The sequence below is a fragment of the Euleptes europaea genome, chromosome 1 (assembly GCF_029931775.1).
Source record: "Euleptes europaea isolate rEulEur1 chromosome 1, rEulEur1.hap1, whole genome shotgun sequence".
In the NCBI taxonomy this organism is placed as follows: domain Eukaryota; kingdom Metazoa; phylum Chordata; class Lepidosauria; order Squamata; family Sphaerodactylidae; genus Euleptes; species Euleptes europaea.
The window spans coordinates 172,684,398-172,693,871 of NC_079312.1; positions in this window are offsets into that span (position 1 = coordinate 172,684,398).

The following is a 9,474-nucleotide window of genomic DNA, read 5'->3' on the forward strand; positions in this document are numbered from 1 at the left end:
TAAAAAGAGAAATAACAGCCGAGATACTTTTGCCAATTGGGCTAAGAGACTGTTCTATGGCGTCGAATTTTCATTGCTGCCGAGCAAAATTTTGCAACCCGTAAAGTGATTGACGGATTATCCCCTTGTAGGAGCAACTCATTCCTTTCTCCTGCCCTGTCAGATCCCATTCTCAATAAGAGGGGCTCAATAAACTTAGAGCGGGGTAATGTGTAAAAATTACAATTCAGGAGGGCGTGCTCAATAGTTTCTAAGCCCCCTGATTTACAGGGGCAGTATCTCTCCTCCCTGGGTATCTTCTTAAATTTCCCCTCTAGCATAGCATAGGGTAAGGCTGCACACCTGGCCAGGGTAAAGGCCACCCAGTCTCCAAATCTCTATAAGCTGTAATGCACACACGGTGGGGGTGGTGGTAAAACAACATCACTTTGGAAAGATAATACATGAAAATAACATTAAAAATACCACAAAAAATAGCATCACTTTCAAAAGTTAATACGAGCAAGTTCCAAAGAGGCCTTTTACACATAATGTTTAAAAGACTTTCATTTTAAAAGGCGAGCTCTTTCTCGTCTGCTGATTTTTGAAAACTGTTCCTGATGACCGCGTACGTCTCTATTTGATTATTTCTCAGTTTGACAGCAAAACCAGCTGAAAAAGAGCCAGCGTGGTGTAGTGGTTAAGAGCAGTGGTTTGGAGCAGTAGAGTCTGATCTGGAGAACCGGGTTGGTTTCCCCGCTCCTCCACATGAGTGGTGGAGGCTAATCTGGTAGATTGGATTTGTTCCCCGCGCCTACATACGAAGCCAGCTGGGTGACCTTGGGCTAGTCACACTCTCTCAGCCCCACCTACCTCACAGGATGTCTGTTGTGGGGAGGGGAAGGGAAGGTGATTGTAAGCCGGAGAGGCCAGCTCTGATGTGAAACCGTTGCTGCGTAACTGTGTGGAATCCCGCTGCCGAACATGCTGTGGTACATGCAAGTCCATCTCCGTTTACATATTAGAGCTCCTTGCAATTGTAAGGAATCGCTCCAGTTGCTGAAAAAGAGGACACATCTGTAGACAAAAGAGAGCTGGAAAAACTAACGGATCCACAATTCAAATTCTTCTAATCAAAGCTGGGATTCTCCGCAACCTGCAGTTTTAAAAGGCCGCTGCTTTCGACGGGCAGCTGCTGCAAGGAACGCTCTCAGCATCTGGGCTGCCGACAAGTCTCCTTTTCTCCTCTCGATGGCAGCAGAGTTCCTCTTATAAGCCCCAACCACACCAAGCCTTCCTTACGTTGCAGTTGCTGCCGACTCAGCTTTCCCACCCCCCAGACAAAGGATCCAACACACGTTTGGGGCAGATTTGAGCCTGGAAAGGTAGGCAGTACCGGACAGCTACAAAGTGACAGCAAATCTTTCATTAAGGAATACTTGGAACGGAGCAGTTAGTTTGTGATTCTACTTTGTCCATGCGATAACTTTGCCCTGTGTGTTTTCTGCGTCTGCGCTCACACGCTTTATCACCTGGAGTCACCCTCCATGATCCTTAGGAGCTAGAATAACACAGAAGAAAACCAACAGAACTATTACAACCCTAGTTGTAATAGCGGGAGATCTCCAGCTATTACGCGGAGGCTGGCAACCCTATGCCAACCTCCAGGTGGTAGCTGGAGATCTCCCGCTATTACAACGGATCTCCAGGTGACAGAGATCAGTTCCCCTGGAGAAAATGGCCGCTCTGGCGATTGGACTCTATGGCATTGAAGTCCCTCCACTCTCCAAACCCCGCCCTCCTCAGGCTCCACCCCCAAAATCTCCAGATATTTCCCAACCCAGAGCTGGCAACCCTATCCTTCCCCCCATACCACACTACAGGGCACTGGGATTCAGCTAACGCCCACCCTTCATCCCCCCATACTCCACTGCGGCAATGCAGCCTGGCATGCCGTGGGGAAGCGGCCACCAGACCCTTTCACCCCTCGCACTGTGGCACACCACCCTCCTCCCCTCTTAGGGTTGCCAACCTCCAGGTACTACCTCGAGATCTCCTGCTATTACAACTGATCTCCAGCCGAAAAAAGATCAGTTCACCTGGAGAAAATAGCCACTTTGGCAATTGGGCTCTATGGCATTGAAGTCCCTCCCCTCCCCAAACCCCACCCTCCTTAGGCTTCACCCAAAAAAACCTCCTGAAGAAGGACCTGGCAACCCTACCCCCTCTGCACCCTGCCAGGCAAGGCCTTCTTGCACTGTGGCATGGCGAGAATGAGGGGGGGGCAATGGAAAACCTGCATCAGAGTGTATCAACGGTGACATGCCGGAAGGCTTTTCTCAGTCATGTGTTGACCCGACTGGTCCTTGAAGGAGCTCAGCCCAGCATCTCTGGTTCTCTCCTCTTTCATTCTACAATCCCATGAGGTAAGCTGGGTAGAAAGGTCCCCCAGTGTGCTTCGTGGGGCTGAGTCGAGATCTGAACCCAGGTCTCCCCAGTCCCAATCCAACACTGGGATGCTACACTGGAATGGTTTGTCTGTGTTTGGTTGAAGGAGAGCGATTCCGCCTTCTATCTGACGAAGGGAGCTTTGACTCTTGAAAGCTTCTACTCTGAAAATCTTATTGGTCTCTTAGGTACTCCTGGACTTGAACCTAGCTATTCTACTGCAGATCAGCCTGGCTACCTGCTAAATTGAGATTCCACCTTCAAAGTTCCCTCCAAGATTTTTATATTTTGGCCTCCTCATAAGAACATAAGGAAAGCCCTGCTGGATCAGACCAAGGTGCATCAAGTCCAGCAGTTTGGTCACACAGTGGCCAACCAGGTACCTCTAGGAAGCTCACAAACACGACGACTGCAGCAGCATTATCCTGCTTGTGTGCCACCGCACCTAAGATAGTAGGCATGCTCCTCTGAGTCTGGAGAGAACAGGGATGCATCATAACTAGTATTCATTTTGACTAGTAGCCATGGATAGCCCTATCATTAGAACATAAGAAAAGCCATTGCTGGATCAGACCAAGGTCCATCAAGTCCAGCAGTCTGTTCACACAGTGGCCAACCGGGCTGTTTAGCAAGACGACTTGGAGCAGCATTGTCCTGCCTGTGTGCCACGGCACCTAATCTAATAGGCATGCTCCTCTGATATTGGAGAGAAAAGGTATGCACTGTGACTAGTATCCATTTTTACTAGTAGCCGTGAATACCCCTCTCCTCCATGAACAAGTCCACTCCCCTCTTGAAGCCTTCCAAGTTGGCAGCCATCTTCTACATCATGGGGCTGGGAATTCCATAACTAAACTATGCATTTTGTGAAGAAATACTTCCTTTTATCAGTTTTGAATCTCTGAGCAGATGACCCCATGGTCTGGTATTATGAGAGAGGGAGAAAAGCTTCCCCCTGTCCACTCTCTCCATACCATGCATAATTTTATAGACCTCTATCATGTCTCCCCTTAACTGCTTTCTTTCCACGCTAAACAGCCCTAAGCATTTTAACTGCTCCTCATGGGGCAGTTGCTCTAGTCCCCTGATCATTTTAGTTGGTTGCTCTTTTCTGCACCTTCTCAAACTCTGCAATATCTTTCTTTAGGTGTGGTGACCAGAACTGTACACAGTATTCCAAGTGTAGTCTCACCATAGAGTTGTACAAGGGCAGTATGTTAGCAGCAGCTATCATTTAGGAAATGGAGACGAGAGGAACGGAACGACGACGAACGGAATGAAGACTGTGTCCAGATCCATGTAAGGGGGAAATGGAATGATGCATAGGGTTGCCACCCTCCAGGTACTAGCTGGAGATCTCCTGGGATTACAACTGACCTCCAGCTGATAGAGATCAGCTCACCAGGAGAAACTGGCCGCTGGGGAAGATGGATTCTATGGCATTATACCCCATTGAAGTCCCTCCCCATCCCAAACCCCGCCTTCCTCAGGCTCCGCCCCGAAAATCTCCAGGTATTTCCCAGCCCAGAGCTGGCAATCCTAATGACGCAGCCTGTGAGAAACTCTTGCCTTCCTGAAAAGACAAAGAAAAATATGTAGGGTTGCCAACCTCCAGGTACTAGCTGGAGATCTCCTGCTATTACAACAGATCTCCAGCCGACAGAGATCAGATCACCAGGAGAAAATGGCCACTTTGGCAATTGGACTCTATGGCATTGAAGTCCCTCCCCATACCCCACCCTCCTCAGGCTCTGCCCCCAAAACCTCCCACCGGTTGTGACGAGGGACCTGGCAACCCTAAAAATCTGTGAGCTTTCTCAACGAGTGAGAAATAGAATTGCAAAGTCAAGCCTTTCCTCCAGAAACCAGATATTTCCAGCAATCATCTATAGACTTTCAAGGGCTCTGAGAAGCTGGAATGAAGCCAAAGTTCCTAGCCCACCCCACCCCACACACACTTACCCCCAATTTTTTAGCCTTAAAGTGATTCTGTTTTTGGAGTAAGTAGGCTCAATAGCGTACTGTTTCTAAGCATCTTCTATCTACGCCATCTCCTGGAGGGGTCAACTTGAGGACAAGTTCACACAACTGCCTTTTTGACACTGGTGAAAGCCATATAAAATAACTTTCCAGGGGATATGTAAGTTGTGAATGGACAGTGCAGAGGGTTGAGGGCTCCAGTCTGTCTGCAAACACCTCCTAGTGATCTGGAAACCCTTCTATCGAGTTCCTGACATGTGAGGAATGTTCTATAGTTACTCAGTAACAAGAGGAAAATATTATGCATCTAGGGTTGCCAACCTCCAGGTATTAGCAGGAGATCTCCTGCTATTACAACTGATTTCCAGCCGATAGATATCAGTTGACCTGGATAAAATGGCCTCTTTGGCAATTGGACTCTATGGCATTAAAGTCCCTCGGCTCTGGTATTCCTTGTTGGTCTCCCATCCAAATACTAACCAGGGCTGACCCTGACAACATTGAGCTATACCATGCTGCCTTCCCTCCAAGTTGCCACGTGCACTAAGTCACATGAACACGTGAAGCTGCCTTATACTGAATCAGACCCTTGGTTCATCAACATCAGTATTGTCTGCTCTGACCAGAAGCGGCTCTCCAGGGTCTCAGGCAGAGAAGTCTTTCACATCACCTACATGCCTAGTCCCTTTGACTGGAGATGCCGGGGATTGAACCTGGGACCTTCTGCATGCCAAGCAGAGGCTCTGCCACTGAGCCACAGCCCCTCCAAATTACATTTTATATTCCACATGAACACATGAAGCTGCCTTCTACTGAATCAGACCCTTGGTCCATCAAAGTCAGGATTGTCTACTCAGAACGGCAGCGGCTCTCCAGGGTCTCAGGTAGAGGTCTTTCACATCACCTACTTGGGTATTCCCTTTAACTGGAGATGCCAGGGATTGAACCTGGGACCTTCTGCATGCCAAGCAGATGCTCTACAAACAGCCACAGCCCCTCCCACCATCCTTGGCAAGATTCCCAACCCTGCAAGCACTCAGTCTATTGGCAATTGGAATTTACAAACGACTTAGTGGAATCGCTTCTCTGATTATGTAAACCTTGGAAACTCTCTATGTGTAGGCAGAGGTTGCAAACTGAGCAGTTACCACCCTTGTGGCAACTGCTCTATTGGCAATTGGTCCGTGTGGCGCATTAATGGGCAAGTGCAAACCAGCTGAACGTAACCAGGGAGTTGCCAGCTCCAGGTTGGGAAATACCTGGAGGTTTTGGGGGTGGAGCCTGAGGAGGGTGGGGCTTGGGGAGGGGAGGGACTTCTATGAGATATAATGCCACAGAATCCACTTGCCAGAGCGGCCCTCTTCTCCAAGTGAACTGATCTCCGTCACCTGGAGATCATTTGTAATTCCAGGAGATCGCCAGCCACCACCTGGAGGGTTGGCAACCCTTGTTACATCCCCCATTACAGCTTCTGGGAATGGTCATGATACTTGTCTTGCATGATGGCAAAGCTCTCACATCTGTTAAAATTAAATAGAAGACCTATGGGAGAATTTCAGAAAAACATGGAAGCTCTACTGTGATTATGCTCAACTGAATCTTTAATTGTTTATAGCAATTACAGTAGAATATATTGAATGGGAATATTAATTCTGACTAGAGTAATTATAAAATGCAGGGTAGACAGAGGCGAGTTTTATAATATGGAAATAATAACATAATCTGATTGATTATGTAGGTTAGGTAATGGCTGAAAGTAGAATAGCTAAAATCAGCTAAGAGTATCGGTTTTTCGTGATAGTAGCTATGGTACTTTACGAGAATAATCTGTTATACGGATAAAATGCTTTAAATATTTGGCATCCTTTGGGAGGTTTAATACACTGAATGAATGGTTAGTATGTATGTTACATTTTTAAAAAAATAAAAAATATGTTTAAAAAATGATACTTGCCTTGCATGCTAAAAGCCCTTTCTCCTTTCTCCTCTCCCCCTTCATACAACTGACGAAGGGGTCCCTAGTCCGTCAAAGCCTGTGCATCGATAAATGTGTTGGCCTTCCGTGTCACAAGACTTTTCCTCCCCTAGGAAAAGCCCGTACATATCAGCTATCTCCAATTGCGAAGAGATCTTGAGTGTGCCATCTTGTTCGGGTATTTAGTTAATTGATACCCCCGCCTTTCTCCCCTAATGGGGACCCAAAGTGTCTTCCGTTAGAGAGAAAATGGCGGAATATGCAGAAATGGCAAATTGGACACATTTGCTGAATAAAAGACCTGTTGGGGAGTTCCAGAAAAAAAATGGAAAGCATATTATGATTATGCATAACGTAATCTTAATATTAAAGGATAGAATAATTTGATAACAATCAGATAATAAGTAGACAAAAACAATGGAATGTAGGAAATATAGGTGTGGTATTAGAAGCAAAAAGTATCAATACTTTACTCAATTAAATATAAACTTATCTTAAAGGATAATGAAATATAAATAAAAATAGAGTATCTAATTAAGCGTAAAATAGAGCAAAGAATGAAAGTTTGCTACTAAAGAGATTGGCAGAGCAGAGATTGAGGTGAAATAAGAAGGTTTAAATACATAAGCTAATAGGCAGTATAAAGGGATTAAAATGTCGATTATAGGTGTATTTAGTGAGTTAGGCATTTTTGATTATGGTTGATGTTATTGATGGCAGCCATAAACAGCACATTAAGGAAGGTTGATTGGTGTATGTATGATTTCTTGTTGTTTTTTTCTATTAAAAATAAAAGTATTAATTAACGAAGTGAGTCCTGTCGCTCTCCTCTCCTGCGTTTTATCATCACAACAACCCTTTGCAGCAGGTTAGGCTAAGAGAGTGTGATTGGCCTAAGGTCCCCCCGCACAAGCAGGGATTTAAACCCGGGTCTCCCAGAGACTCATCCGGCATTCTTAACCATTACACCACACTGGCTCTCTTGTTTAATAACACTTCTTCAGTGCATCCGATCAAGTGAGCTCCAACTTGTAAATGTTTATGCCAGAATCAACCTTCTTAGTTCTTAAGGTGCTGGCGGACGGACACCTGTTTTGTTTTGCTGCTGCAGATAGCATGGCTACCCACGTGGAATTTTTAACTAAACATAATGCACAATTGGTTCTTGTAGGTTATCCGGGCTGTGTAACCGTGGTCTTGGAATTTTCTTTCCTGACGTTTCGCCAGCAACTGTGGCAGGCATCTTCAGAGTAGTAACACTGAAGGACAGTGTCTCTGTGTCAAGGGTGTAGGAAGAGTAATATATAGTCAGAAAGGGGTTGGGTTTGAGCTGAGTATTGTCCTGCAAAAGTATTGTCCTGTAAGTATCAAGATAATGTGCTAATGAGGGTATGGTATGTTAATATGGAACCATTGTATCCTGAAGTGATCTGTTAATGTGTGTAATCCAAAACTAATCTGTATGGCTATTGTTGAATGTTGTCTTTGTCTGGAGGTTTTTCAGGGCAGGAAGCCAAGCCTTATTCATTCTTAAACTCTCCTCTTTTCTGTTAAAGTTGTGCTGATGTTTATGAATTTCAATGGCTTCTCTGTGCAATCTGACAAAATAGTTGGTAGAATTGTCCAGTCTTTCAGTGTCTTGGAATAAGACCCTGTGCCCTGTTTGTGTCAGTCCATGTTCACTGCTGATTTCTCAGGTTGGCCAAGTCTGCAGTATCTTTCATGACACAAACATTTAAAAAAGATGTAGACAAGCTGGGGCGTGTCCAGAGGAGGGCACCAAAGATGGTGAGGGGTCTGGAGACCAAGTCCTAGGAGGAAAGGTTGAAGGAGCTGGTTGTGTTTAGCCTGAAGAGAAGACTGAGAGGGGATATGATGACCATCTTCAAGTACTTGAAGGGCTGTCATAGAGACGATGGTCCAGAGTTATTTTCTGTTGCCCCAGAAGGTCCAGAACCAACGGGTTGAAATAAATCCAAAGAGTTTCCGTCCAGACATTAGGAAGAATTTTCTAACAGTTCGAGTGGTTCCTCAGTGGAACAGGCTTCCCTGGGAGGTGGTAAGCTCTCCTTCCCTGAAGGTTTTTAAGAAGAGGTTAGATAGCCATCTGTCAGCAATGCTGATTCTATGACCTTAAGCAGATGATGAGAGGGAGGGCATCTTGGCCATCTTCTGGCCATGGAGTAGGGGTCACTGGGGGTGTCGGGGGGGAGGTAGTTGTGAAAGTCCTGCATTGTGCAGGGGGTTGGACTGGATGACCCTGGTGGTCCCTCCCAACTCTATGAGTCTATGATTCTATGACATAGCATCTTGCATGATCAGCTGTATCCTGTAGTAAGAGGAACATGCTGGGGGCCAGCACAGCTGTGCTTGATGCATTTGGCAACACATTGGACTCCAATGTGAAGACACAAACAGGTGCCTCTCTAGGAAGCCCACAAACAAGACAACTGCAGCAGCATTATCCTCCTGCCTGTGTTCCACAGCACCTTAAATAATAGTCATGCTCCTCTGATATTGGAGAGAATAGGCATGCATCATGGCTAGTATCCATTTTGACAAGTATCTAGTATCCCCCTCAGTGAGATGGCAGTGAATTGTGTGAAATGTCTGTGGGGGCCATGCTCCAAGACTCCTCTTAGGCATCTGTTGGACTTCTGCCAGCCTAGACTGGTGGACAAATAGAGTTTCCAGAGGCCTGGAGAGAGTGGAAAATGTCCTGTCCCTTTAACAGAGGCTTACATGGCTGGCATTTCCCAGGTGATATTATGTACCCCTAACTACGAAATCCCAGCTGCTAATTTACACACATTAAGCCTCTATTAAAGGGGCAGAACTTTTTTTATTATTCTAAGCAGTTGGCACCCTCCCCCCGCCCCCGTAAAAGATCCAGGGTGGTCTAGGCCAGAAGCCAATCCCTTCTCAAGGGAAAGGCACTCTGTACATGCTCAACAGCTTTTGCCTTTGTTCCACAAGTCCGAGCCGCTCCCCCTCCAGCAAAGAGTAGGCCCAAAGGAACTCTGTACACGCTCAGAGGCATAGCCTCCAGTGTCTGAAACGTCGGGAACAAAGGGTAGCGACCCCTAGCCGGG